Source organism: Pinus tabuliformis, chromosome 8 (assembly GCF_031772625.1).
Source record: "Pinus tabuliformis cultivar Carrire ecotype Pingquan chromosome 8, CPIR1, whole genome shotgun sequence".
In the NCBI taxonomy this organism is placed as follows: domain Eukaryota; kingdom Viridiplantae; phylum Streptophyta; class Pinopsida; order Pinales; family Pinaceae; genus Pinus; species Pinus tabuliformis.
The window spans coordinates 776131483-776144433 of NC_142294.1; positions in this window are offsets into that span (position 1 = coordinate 776131483).

Consider the following 12951-nt stretch of genomic DNA (forward strand, 5'->3'; position numbering starts at 1 on the left):
ATCATATAGTGAGTTAATAGAGTGACTATGTAAGGTACGAGCCAATGACAGCTTTCTAAGTGTCATACTTTGGTTCATCTATTTTTGGCACATTTGATAGGTTCGTGCTAGTTCTATGTGGACCAATAATTGGGTGTCATTTGGCCCAGTCATGGGCTGCCACATGGCACCCCAAGGATTTGAACCCCCAACCTCCCACTCCATAATGGAGCACTTCAACAACATGCCACATGGTAGTTCTTAACATAGCATAGACCGAACTATTATATAAAGTTTAGGGTTAGAGCTTTAGGATGGAGGGGGTGGGCTACCAGCCCTAACCCCTAGTCATATTCGATGCCATATGCCTATGACACAATAGTGGAGAGGGGCGTGGGACATTTAGAACTAATCACATGACCTTGAAATTTAGGAGAAGGTGCGAAGGTGGAGGAGCGCTTGGTAATAGCCCAGGGTCTTGGGTATATGCTCCATCAAGAGACTGTTTTGAATGCACTTGTGGAGGTGCTAAGGCAAGGGGGCCAAACCCACGTCCTATGGATCACGCACATGATCTTAGCATCAATTTAAGGGCATGGAAGGGTAAGTAGTTAGCCTAACCCTAAGACTCATGACGCCCACATGACCACGTGCCCATGTTTTAAGCTCTAGTCTGATGGGGGCATGCGTTAAGACTCAGCCCATGACCCTATGAGGACCATGTGACCACATTTTTCAAACATAAGGGTTATTTAATTTTTCCTTTATTTTTGAATTTTAAATATTTTCTTTTAATTTTTATTATTTCTTTTTGTTTCCTCTAAGTTCTATTTATATTTATATTTTTATTAATTCCTAATATTTTTTATATTCTTTAATAATAATTCATTTTATTTGGTTTTTTCATTCTTATTTTCTTTTTTACAATAAACTTTATTTTTTCTCTCTAACATTCATTTTAAATATAATCATATTTATTTTACTTACTATTGTGATTTAGTGGTTGCAATTCTACTATATTTATTAGCTTTGTTCAAGCTCTCTAACATTCATTTTAAATATAATAATATTTATTTTATTCATTTAGTTGTTGCATATCTACTATATTTATTAGCTTTGTTCAAGCTATCCATTCATGTCCTCATTTTCAAAACACATACATACAATTTGATATGTGATTTTCTCCTAAAAATATTTGTATAAATCATGAATCACAAAAGCCTACATTCCCAATATTTAATATGTTTTCATATTTCATTCATAAAATTTATTAATTCCCAATCTAATAAAGATCTTTAAATATTTGGACAATAAGTATTGATTATAAAAATCTTATTTATAGTAAGAATGTTAAATTCTAAAAAAAAAAATTAAAGAACATGGAAACATCTTTTACTTCAATTTTTTTATACTGTATATTTATCTTTAACACTAAGTATAATTGTATTTTATATAATAATTTAAGAAATAGAAATATAATACATGAATGTGTTTGAAATTAATAATTTATTCACATTTATAAAATTATTTTAAAAAATAAATATTAAATATTAAGAAAAATAATTTATTTTATATTTTTTAATAATTATAAATATTTTGTAATAACTAAATTAAATTATTTTTCAAAATAATTAATTTTTAGACTTAGAATTTAACCATCAAGATATTTATTAAAAATTAGGAGTGAGCCTATAAGGATATATTAAATAATCATGAAACTTTGTGACAACTAATATATGATGTAGCAATATAAAATTTCTACAAATATGGAATTTTTGGTTATTCAAAATAATAGAAAGGGAAACCAATTTTTTCCTTGAAATGTAAGAATAATCATTTGTGATTCATGAATTTGGATGCATCTAGTTTTTCATTAGAGCATTTTCATTGTAGCACAGGTATTATTGGAAGCTACATTTATTTTTAAAATAAAAACAATACCTTCATCAAGTCTAATTTACATTTTTGGTAGAAATTATTTGATCAATGGAAAATTAAAAATCTTCAATGCTTTACAATGTTGAGCAATCTCTTTTGTGCTCTGAATACAATCATACACCACTCACATTTCAAAATTATTATCGCTAATGCTTGCTAACCAAAATATTATATTTATCAAATCCTTCTTGGAAATTAAACTACAACCTCCATAAATTTGCTAAGATTTTCCTTCTTTTTTCAAATTATAACTATTACAATAAATCTCGTGTATACCATATTTAATTACAAGGACAGTTTAAATAGTATTTAATATGTTTTCGTTTTTTATTCATAAAAATGATTAATTCTTGATCTAAGAAACAACTTTAATTATTTGGCCAATAAGTATTAATTATGAAAGTCTTTTGTGTTAAAATGTTAAATTCTAATTAAAACCAATTTTAAATAACAAAGAAGCATCTTTTACTCATGCGTGCTCATTAAGTATAACTCTATGGCCAATAAGTATTAATTATGAAAGTATTTTGTGTTAAAATATTAAATTATAATTAAAATCAATTTTAAACAACAAAGAAGCATCTTTTCCTCATGCGTGCTCATTGAGTTTTTTCTTATTTACTTCAACATTCTTTGATAATATTTATATTAATTTTACACAATTTTATCAATTAAATTGTGTTTTTATAATTAATTATTTATATTGGAATTTTATTATACATATTATTTGTTATATTATCATGTAGATATTGATAAAGAGAATGAAATGATATCCAATTTTATTTTATTTTCATGTTTTCTAAAGAGGTGGAGGTGGTGAAAGAGGAGATGGAGGTGGATGTGGAGGAGGAAGACAAGGAGGAGGAGGAGGTGGATGATGAGGAGGAGATTAAGGTGGAGGTGGAGGAGGATGAGGACGAGGACGAGGTAGAGGTAGAGGAGGCGGAGGAGGAGGAGGAGGTGGTCGTTGGTCAGGAGGAGGTGGAGGCGGTGGTTGAGGAATTGGAGGAGGAGGTGTACTTGTACGTGTACATCGATGTGGAGGAGGAGGAGGAGGAGGAGCAGGAGGGGGTGGAAGTGAAGGTAGAGGAGGGGGGTTGGAATAGGAGGAGGAGGAGGAGGAAGAGGAAGAGGAGGTGGTGTAGGAGGACGTAGAGGTGAAGGTGTTGGAGGAGGTGGAGTTGCGGGAGGTGGAGGTGGAGATAGGGGAGGTGGATGTGGCGTTGGAGCAGGAGGAGGTGGAGTTGCGGGAGGTGGAGGTGGAGATAGAGGAGGTGGATGTGGCGTTGGAGCAGGAGGAGGTGGAGGTGGAGACAAACAAGGTGGTGTACGATGAGGAGGAGGTGGACTTGGAGGAGGAGGTTGAGGAAGAGGAGGAGGAGAATGTGGAGGAGGCGGAGGTGCTGGAGGAGGTGGAGGTGGAGGTAGAGGAAGAAAAGGTGGAGGGGGCAATGGAGGAGGAGGAGTTGGAGGCGGAGGAGGAGGAGGAGGTGGCGCACGGGGAGGAGGAGGTTGATGTGGAGGAGGAGGTTGAGGATGAGGACGAGGATAATGTGGAGGAGGTGGTTAAGGTGGAGTTGGAGGTGGAGGTGGAGGTAGAGGAGGTGGAGGAGGAGGTGGCGGTGGAGGTGGAGATATGCAAGTTAATTTAAGATTCATGTCTTCAATTCAAAGATTAAATTTTCACTCTCTCCTCCATTGTTGGAAATGAAAGGTAGACTCTCAAGAATCCAGAACATATCTTTCCACATACATATTAGCCTACAATTAAATAATAACTAATTCATTTAGATATGATATCTTGTGCAATAATTTGAACCATTTTTCCCTTAGTCACTTTAACACTCCTAATACTCGTTTTATTGTTTAATGAGTTTGTGTTAATAGGTTTTTTATCATATAGGAAATTAACTTTCATTACATATTTTGCCTTTTAGTCAATGTTGTTGTGCATTTTGTGTAATTTCAAAAAATTGTGTAGTAATCAACAATTATTAGAGTTTTGATTGAAGAAAAAAAAACAATAGTTACTATAATATTTACACACCAAGGAGTTGAAAGACTTACAGATGGTGATGAACCACTAAATTCTAAAGATGTTGGTTTATTTCAAGTGAAGTAATAAATGTTTTTCTATTATAGAATTAATGTATAAGAAGGCTAAATACCTTGATGTAATGATTAAATGATTTATTCGCCAAAAATTTAGTAGATTTTATAATAATGTGAATGATTCGCTAATGTTCTACAATATTTTTCAAGTCAATGTCTTTATATAAGAGAATTAATGCATAAGGGTAAATAAGATGATGTAATGATTAAACGACTGATTAACTGATGATTTACAAGATTTTATAATTAAATTAATGATTCACTAATGTGTTACAATATTTTACAATTCATTGAGAGATCCACTAACATTTCCCCATATATATATATATATATATATATATATATATATATATATATATATATATATATATATATATATATATATATAGATATATATATATATTATTTTGAGATAGTCACAACAATTTAGTTGTCAAAACCAATTTAGCCTATTTAACTTAGACCATCGACTCGATGAGAGAGTTGGTTGACTTTACAATAATGAATCTACACTTTCTTGTGATTGTCAACTAAGTCGACTCGCCCCTCCAACATCTCCCCTACCCTTAATTGATTCTTTGTGATAAAGAAGGGAAGATTTGAGTGGAGGAAGAAAAATTGATTGTTAGATTGATCTTCAATGCATATAGATTAGTGATCATGAGCCTCAGGTGTTTCAAAAATTTCTTGATTGGAAGTGAAACCAACCTTATGAGAGAGAGGACCTGACATAACCATCAGCTCTGGCTGAAATGCCTTGACAATATGGGGGTTTTGACTTTGCCGATAGATAGATCATCATATACCAATATCTTATTCAGATTAAGGGAACTTAAGTGATGTGATAGGGGATTGAAATATTTATGGGATTTAGGAATTGGTATTTTATTACACTTATGCAGTACGGTTTCCTAGGAATTTGTTGCCTAGGAGTTAGGGTTTCAGGAAGAATAAATTTTGGATAGGGATTTAGCAACATAGGGGTAGGGATAGGGTTTACTATGATTTGGGAAGGATAGTAGTGTCTCAGGAATAGTTTTGGAGGTGTAGGAATGAAACTAGGGTGTGCAAGTCTTAAGAATTCCAAATTTCACACAAGAAACTTCATAGCATGAATTGATGACTTGTGAAATGTAAGGAGGGATAGACAGGGCCTTAGTTACTTGCTAGGAGGTTAAGAAACCATGTGTTAAAGGTTTGGAGTGTTTTCATGAAGTTTGAAAGCTTACAGAGAAATTTTGGTAGGTGCATAGCGCTTCTGATGCGTGCACGACACCTATCTACTCTATGAGCAATGCCTTTGGTGTGTGTGTAGCGCTGACTTCAAACAAGCTTTTGAGTGACTTCATGAAGTCCAAATTTATGCCATGATATCTCTTTGGAACTATCTCTCTCTTCTCTACACAATTGACATATCAAGAACTGAAAATAATCAATTATAGCCCCTCACAAATCAATTCTTCGAAGACTGGTAAAAATGAAGTGTGATCTTGCGGAAAACTTATGGAGGTCTTCCACAACTCTAAATTGAGCTCATGATATCTCATTGGAAATATTTTTCTGTCTAACTAGAATTTGACTCATCAAGCAAGTCATTTGGACACTCTAGATTAGAGAAATATTGATTTTCCCAAAGTCGCTCTAGAAGTGCAGAAAACCTCTGATAGTACCTATATGTTTTACATTTCTCAAAAACCATAACACCTGTGTAAAAACTGAAGGATGGTTTTCATCTTTAGCCTAGTGTGGACAAAAACCTCTCTCACTTTTGTCAATTTCATCTCTGGTTGGTTGGAAACATACTTTGAAGAAAAATTGGTCCTATGTGTAGCAAATGATTTGTCCCTCAAAGTGACTTCATGAAAAAGGATGGAGACATGATGTTTATGAGTTATTTTACTTTGATTTAACGAAGTTGGCATATAGAGATTGAGTTTGCAACTTAAGAGCAATACTTATTACATATGAGTTATTTTACTTTGATTTAACGAAGTTGGCATATAGAGATTGAGTTTGCAGCTTAAGAACAATACTTATTACATATGATGAACATAAAATTACATGACAAAATAAGCATTTCCCTTTACAAATAGTCTTCACATGGTGAAGAGATCTTATTTGATCGCCCTTTACTTGTTGGTCTTACCCAATGGAATGGAGTTTTATTGGAATCTTGGTAACCCTAATGACCTAATGAAATTTTGAAAACCCTCAAATACCTAATGAGACCTTGAAGGACTAAATTTCAAGATGACGTGACTGATGTGATGGCATGATATCATTAAATTTATGGACAATGGATACTCAGAATGAAAAAAATTTCAGAATGGGACCCTAATATGATATGAAACGAGGATTTTTAATCATCGATGGCAATATGCAAATACTGACACTAACACAGTCTAATGGCTCAAGGTATTGCACACTTTGATATCTCAGTGGAGTCCATAGTTCACTGCAACAAAGAAGTGTGTAGTTTGCTAGCATTTGTTGATGGTGTAGTTTCTTGTCACAAAGGGTTGTGCACTTTACTCTAATAAGAATTTGTGCAGTTGACTATAACATAGGATTGTGCAATCTCACAGACCAAGGTACGCAATCAATATCATTAGGCCATTATGTAGCTTGTTTTATGAAAAGTGTTTAGTATTTCTTTCAAATTTGTGTAGCTATTATTGACAAGGACTAGTTTTCATCATGGAGTGACAAATAGTTGTTTGACTTAATTCACAGTTAAGGTGTCACAATTTTATCGTGAGAGAGTAAGTGGTTGTGACACTTAGTACTTCAAGAAGAAAACTTGACACAAGTTGATGAAATTTCTTACAATCAAATGGAGGCTCAAAAGTTGAATCATGGAAAAAATTTTGGAGGGGGTGGTAGTAGCTACGACAATTTACTTCTATAGAAAAGAACAAATAACAAGTTAAGGATTGGAAATTTGACAATAAGTCATTGGATGCTTATGATGGCTCCTCTTGCTCTGGCACTCCTCCATATATATTGCTCCTCTTGGCTCCTCTTGCTCCATCTGCTCCTCTCGGTCCACTCTGTTTGCTCCTGTAGCTCCTCCTCTTTGGCTCCGATATGACATATACATATGTGGTTCCTCTTGCTTAGTCTGCACCTCTTGGCTCTGTTTGCTCTGATAGCTCCTCCGATGGCTCCTCTTGCTCTGGCACTCCTTCAATATATGTGGCTCCTTTGATCCTCTCGGCTCCGATATGCTCTCTGTCTCCTCTTCTTGAATATTGCCATATTGACATCAATGACAATCTGTGTCCAACACAAGTCTCACACTTAGCCAAATATTAAAAAGAGAGGCAACCCTACATTTTCACAATCTTGTGCACCTCTTGCACAAAGGGCGATGCTTACCCGAGCCACCTAGATACCCTTTCCAAGTCCTGCACGAAACTGCACTTTCAACCGAACACTGGGCACTCCTTGCCCACGCCTTCACACAACCTTCAAATGCACCTTTTCCTTATGCGCATACAATACAAGCGCATGAGCTATGCGCTCTACCTTGTTTTACCCTTGCGCTTTAGAAATCTGCGCACTTGTCTTAGAGCAAATTCCAAGTCGAATGATGTTTGAATGAGCTCTCATGCTCATATGTTTATACCCTTTTCTGCGTAGGTTTACATGTGGGTGGCAGCCCCTTGGCCGACCCCCAAAAAACTCACAACGCACCCCCATGAGGGCTCCTTCCAAGTTGACATGCCTTAACGCAAGTCTCCTTTCAATCGTTGTATAAAGCTCTTGTCATTCCATCGCATTCTCCAAAGTGTCGCATATTGTCACTTCTTTCGTCACTCGGAACTCATGTAAACATCACATTTCTTCCGCACTCCCTTCGCATTTCGGTTGGTCGCGCGCCCGCCCGCGCCCTCGTGCACGGCGACTTCGCCCGACGCCCGTCGCACGATCGCCCAGAGGTCTTACATCCTCCCCCACCAGAAATCGTTGTCGTCCTCGACAACATACCATCCCGATAGCCATCCACCAAGATAATCATCATCCATGATGTTGACTCCTCCACACAAAGCAAACATCCCTGCAACATATGTAGAGCCTCATCTCCATCATGCCTCGACTTAGTGACCAACTACCACCAAGCTCACCATACCAAGGTATGTACCTCAACGGTATGCTCTCCATCATATATCATCTCGATCCATGATCATCGACCCCTCTGCCACAATCTCCACTGCAACATCTTGTGTCGACCTCATCATGTGTCCCCATGTGAACTACTGCCATGATACTCCAACACGATGCCAACACATCTCTGTACACTTCCCGATCCCATGTTTGAACTAGTCGGATGGCCAGTCCAACTGTCACGCTCAAACCATGAGAGTGAACATCCTCATGCCACCATCAGTCGTTTCTCAAACATCTGCCACATCCTCGACTCATCAAGAATCTATCTCCATAATCCATGCTCAGGTCCATGGAACTCCATCCATCTCATTTGCAACATGTTGTCCATGATGTTTGGTGTCAATGTGCTATATGAAATCAACCACATCTATCCCAACATCATCATCTATGTGTGTCTCCTTCATATGAAGAGACCCTCTCCTCAAACATCAACTCTTGATGTGCCACATCTAGGTCCATGAAGCAACCTCCATCATATCCGCAATGTGCCATCCCTCAATTCATCCATAGAAACAAGTATGCACTTGTCTCATCTATCCATGTGCTGCCCATGATCATAGATCAATCAGCTCCCATGTGTCAAAGTAGTTGAGTCTTGGCTCAACCCATGCCCAAGTCAAGGCATCATCATCATCGTAACTCTATCACTCCAAAGTGTCTCATATCGATCCTCCACATCAAGTCACTCTTCCAAGCCATGCCCATACATGTACTTTGAAAGTATGCATCCCATACTGCATCAAAGTCTCTTGACCTCAGCTCCTTAATGCATTAGATCCTCTAAGTCCACCATGTATGAGGTCCCTAAAAGTCACAACAATCTCATGTCATCATGAGCTCCATAATCTACTCAACCAAGTCCATGGCCTTGTTGTACAAGAGTGTACAACCTCTCCATTGGTTCATAAGTAATAAGTCTCCATGTCACACTAGCAAATCCATCTGCACAACATTCCTGCCTTGGCACTCCTCATTGGATGCCCATAAGTGACACCTCTACAAGTGCTCCCACATAATGTCCCTACATAAGACTACCATGCTCCATGCCTCCAACCTGATGTCCATGACTATGTTGCCCATGTAGTCCAACCAAGTAGACCCATCACAACAATCGGTCATCCTCATCCAAGTCTATGATCTTTGGTTTAGTGAACTCGGTCACCCAACCATATCATCATGTCATGAGTCCCTCCATCATAGCTCCTCCACCAAAGTGTCCACCAAGTCTATCTCTTGGTCTCGGCCATGAGAAGTCCATCCAAGCATCATCATCATACCTCAAGTGTGTGCCCTCCTCAATCTGTCCATGAGTCATGCCGGGCACTTATCCAATCTTCCATATGGCTAAAGCATGACCCATTCCTCCACAATGATCATCATGTTCCTCCCTTGTCAAGGGCATTTGTACCTTCTACCATAAGGTCACAAACAACCCCAACAAGTCCTGCAACAATCAACAATCCTTGTTCTTCACCATCATCATCATGAGGCTCTTCCTCATTAAACCATGTCTGCAAACTACACGATCCTGGTCCAACTTGATCAATCTCAATTTCATCCCCCATCATGGTCATGTCTGCAACATCTTCAACTGTCATGGCTTCCTCTTCCTTGATAGCACAATCTGCAACTTCATCTTTCCCCATTGTCCAACAAAGTTGAAGAAGTTCGTCTTCAACATTCTTTTCCAAGACTTCAAGTTTCTTTCAGATCCGGGGCTTCTCTTCCTTCAACCTCTTCAACCTGTATAAGGTAAGCAAGAGCTTCCTTTCACCTTCTCCCAAACTTGTCATGCCTTGTCGTTCAGCTTGGCCCAAGCACTAAGCTTCACCCCTGCTAAACCTGCTTCCACTGTCACGAGCAACCCTGCTCAAACCGAGTCTTGAAACTACTTTTAAATGCTTCAACACCTGAACCTTGTTCAAGCCTCAATATCACCTGTCATCAACTTCCAAGTGTATGCACACTTGCTTCACCCAGCTTCCTGCAAGACTTGTCCAAATCTTCAGACCTGCTCCGATACCACCTGTCACGTCCCTACACTTGCGGTAGTCTTCCAACCGCTTGTAGCAAGGTGCGGCACCACCGAACGCTTTCTTTTCACCAATACTAACATTCGTGGACTACGCCTACTTTCACATTAACATTACTTAGCTTGTGTTTCGCAACCAAGCAAACATGCAATTATCCTTTATACTTAATGAATCACATACTCATTCATTATCCATAGCAATTATAACAAGAACATCAAGAATTGCAACAAATATAAGGGGCAGGGGCAACTCCCCGTAATATGAGTCTGCCCGACAATATATATTAAGAATATCAGTTTACAACATACAGGTGTGTCTTGCCAAACCAAGTCTCACACTTAGCCAAATATTACAAAGAGAGGCAACCCTGCCTTTTCACAATCTTGTGCACCCCTTGTACAAAGGGCGGTGCTCACCCGAGCCACCTAGATACCCTTGCCAAGTCCTGCACGAAACTGCACTTTCGACCGAACACTGGGCACTCCTTGCCCACGCCGTCACCCAACCTTCAAATGCACCTTTTCCTTATGCGCATACAATACAAGTGCATGAGCTATGTGCTCTCCCTTGTTTTACCCTTGTGCTTTAGAAATCTGCGCACTTGTCTTAGAGCGAATGCCAAGTCAAATGATGTTTGAATGGGCTCTCATGCTCATATGTTTATACCCTTTTCTCTGTGGGTTTACATGTGGGTGGCAGCCCCTTGGCCGACCCCCAAAACACTCACAATTCACCCCCATGAGGGCTTCTTCCAAGTCAGCTTGCCTTAACGCAAGTCTCCGTTCAATCGTTGTATAAAGCTGTTGTCGTTCCATCGCATTCTCCAAAGAGTCGCATATTGTCACTTCTTTCGTCGCTCGGAACTCATGTAAACGTCGCATTCCTTCCGCACTCCCTTCGCACTTCGGTTGGTCGCGCGCCCGCCCGCGTCCTCGTGCACGGCGACTTCGCCCGGCGCCTGTCGCACAATCGCCCGGAGGTCTTACACTATTGCTGGAGCGGGAGTTTCTGAATGTCAAGGTAATTCTCTTGCACAACTTAAATTTATTATTAATTATTAATATAAATTATTTTTTTAATATATAATTATTTAACATTATAATTATAATTATAATTTTATATAATATATATAGTCCTAGGGGTTAGCTCACTTGGTCAAATTTAGTGCTTGGCCATCGGAGGTCACAGGGTCCAATTTTCTCGAAGCCCTTGGGGTCAAGGCTTGCTAGAGGGTCCAATTTCCCCGAAGCCCCTTGGGGTCAGGGCTTGGGCTAGAAAATTATTTTTCCGTGGACCTAGCGCCACCCGTATATATAATTATCTATATGTAATTATGTTATTTCTGGTATAACGTAATAAGAATTACTTAATATAAAGTATAATAATTAATATAATATTTCTTATATTTAATGTGATAACATCTCTACAATAACTTTGAGATAAAATTCTTATTTCTACATTATTATATTTTAAATTAGAGATATATTTGAATAAGTTACAACATATTTATATTATACTTATAAAAAAAAATTATATAGAAATACGTTTCTATTATTGTTATTAGTAATATATTTATTATCTTTGATTGAGAATAATTTTATCATAATTTTAATTTATTTTAAAAATTAATTTGTATTAATATAATTTATTTGGTTGAAAACACAAATAATTTAATCATTACTTTATATTTTACAAGTTGAACACATGAATTATAAAAAAAGTTATTTCTCTTGACATTAACCATCACCCACACACACACACACACACACACATATATATATATATATATTATTTTTATTTTTTACACATATTTTCTAACTACACATCCATAACTCTAATTTAATTTAAAAATTCTCATATTAAAATTATTTTGCAATTCACTTTTATGTTACTCATTTCTTTATCTATTAAACTCAGCTAAACTGTAATATATTATTGCCATTATTGCCAATATATATATATATATATAATATTCAATTTCTCAATAAATTATATAGTTATTTTTCACAACAAAATAATAACAATTTTTTATTTTTTATTAATTAAAAAAAATTTAAAAATATAACTCATTATATTTCAACTAACAAAGTAAATAATAAACCAACAACATACATTAATACAAATTAGCACCCATTTGTTAATAATAAACCAACAACCTACATTAATACAAATTAGCACCCATTTAAACTTGATTAAAAGAAAATTAGATTTTAAAAATATAACTTGTGTTTTTAAGCTGCCACTGAAAATTAGTGGGAACTCTGAACATGTACGACATAGTACGGTAACTATCCTCAATGATGCCCGAGATAGTCGATTTAACACCTAGGTGGTAACGAGGATCCCACCATACATGTCAGAGAAAATAACAAACCTGACACACTTAGCTATGCATTGTTGGAACAAGTGACTTCCGTCCCTTTTTTTTTGACTTATTTGAGAGGGGCCACCCAATAAATAAATTGAAACTCGACCGTGATATTCGAAGGTTTACTGCGCTCTTCGTCTGCTACGCTTGTCTTAGCTCAGACCCTGGTCGTCGTAGTAGCTTGTATTTTCATCCGTAGTAGCTGATAGTAGCCCAGACCCTCCGAGTAGCTTGTCTTTTCTTCAACCCTTCGACGATCCCGTGGAGTTGTCCCTAAATCTTGAATAGAATCTATTTTACACTTTGGTGGGTGACTACACTTGTGCAATCCTTGTCTCTCCCTATGTCTAT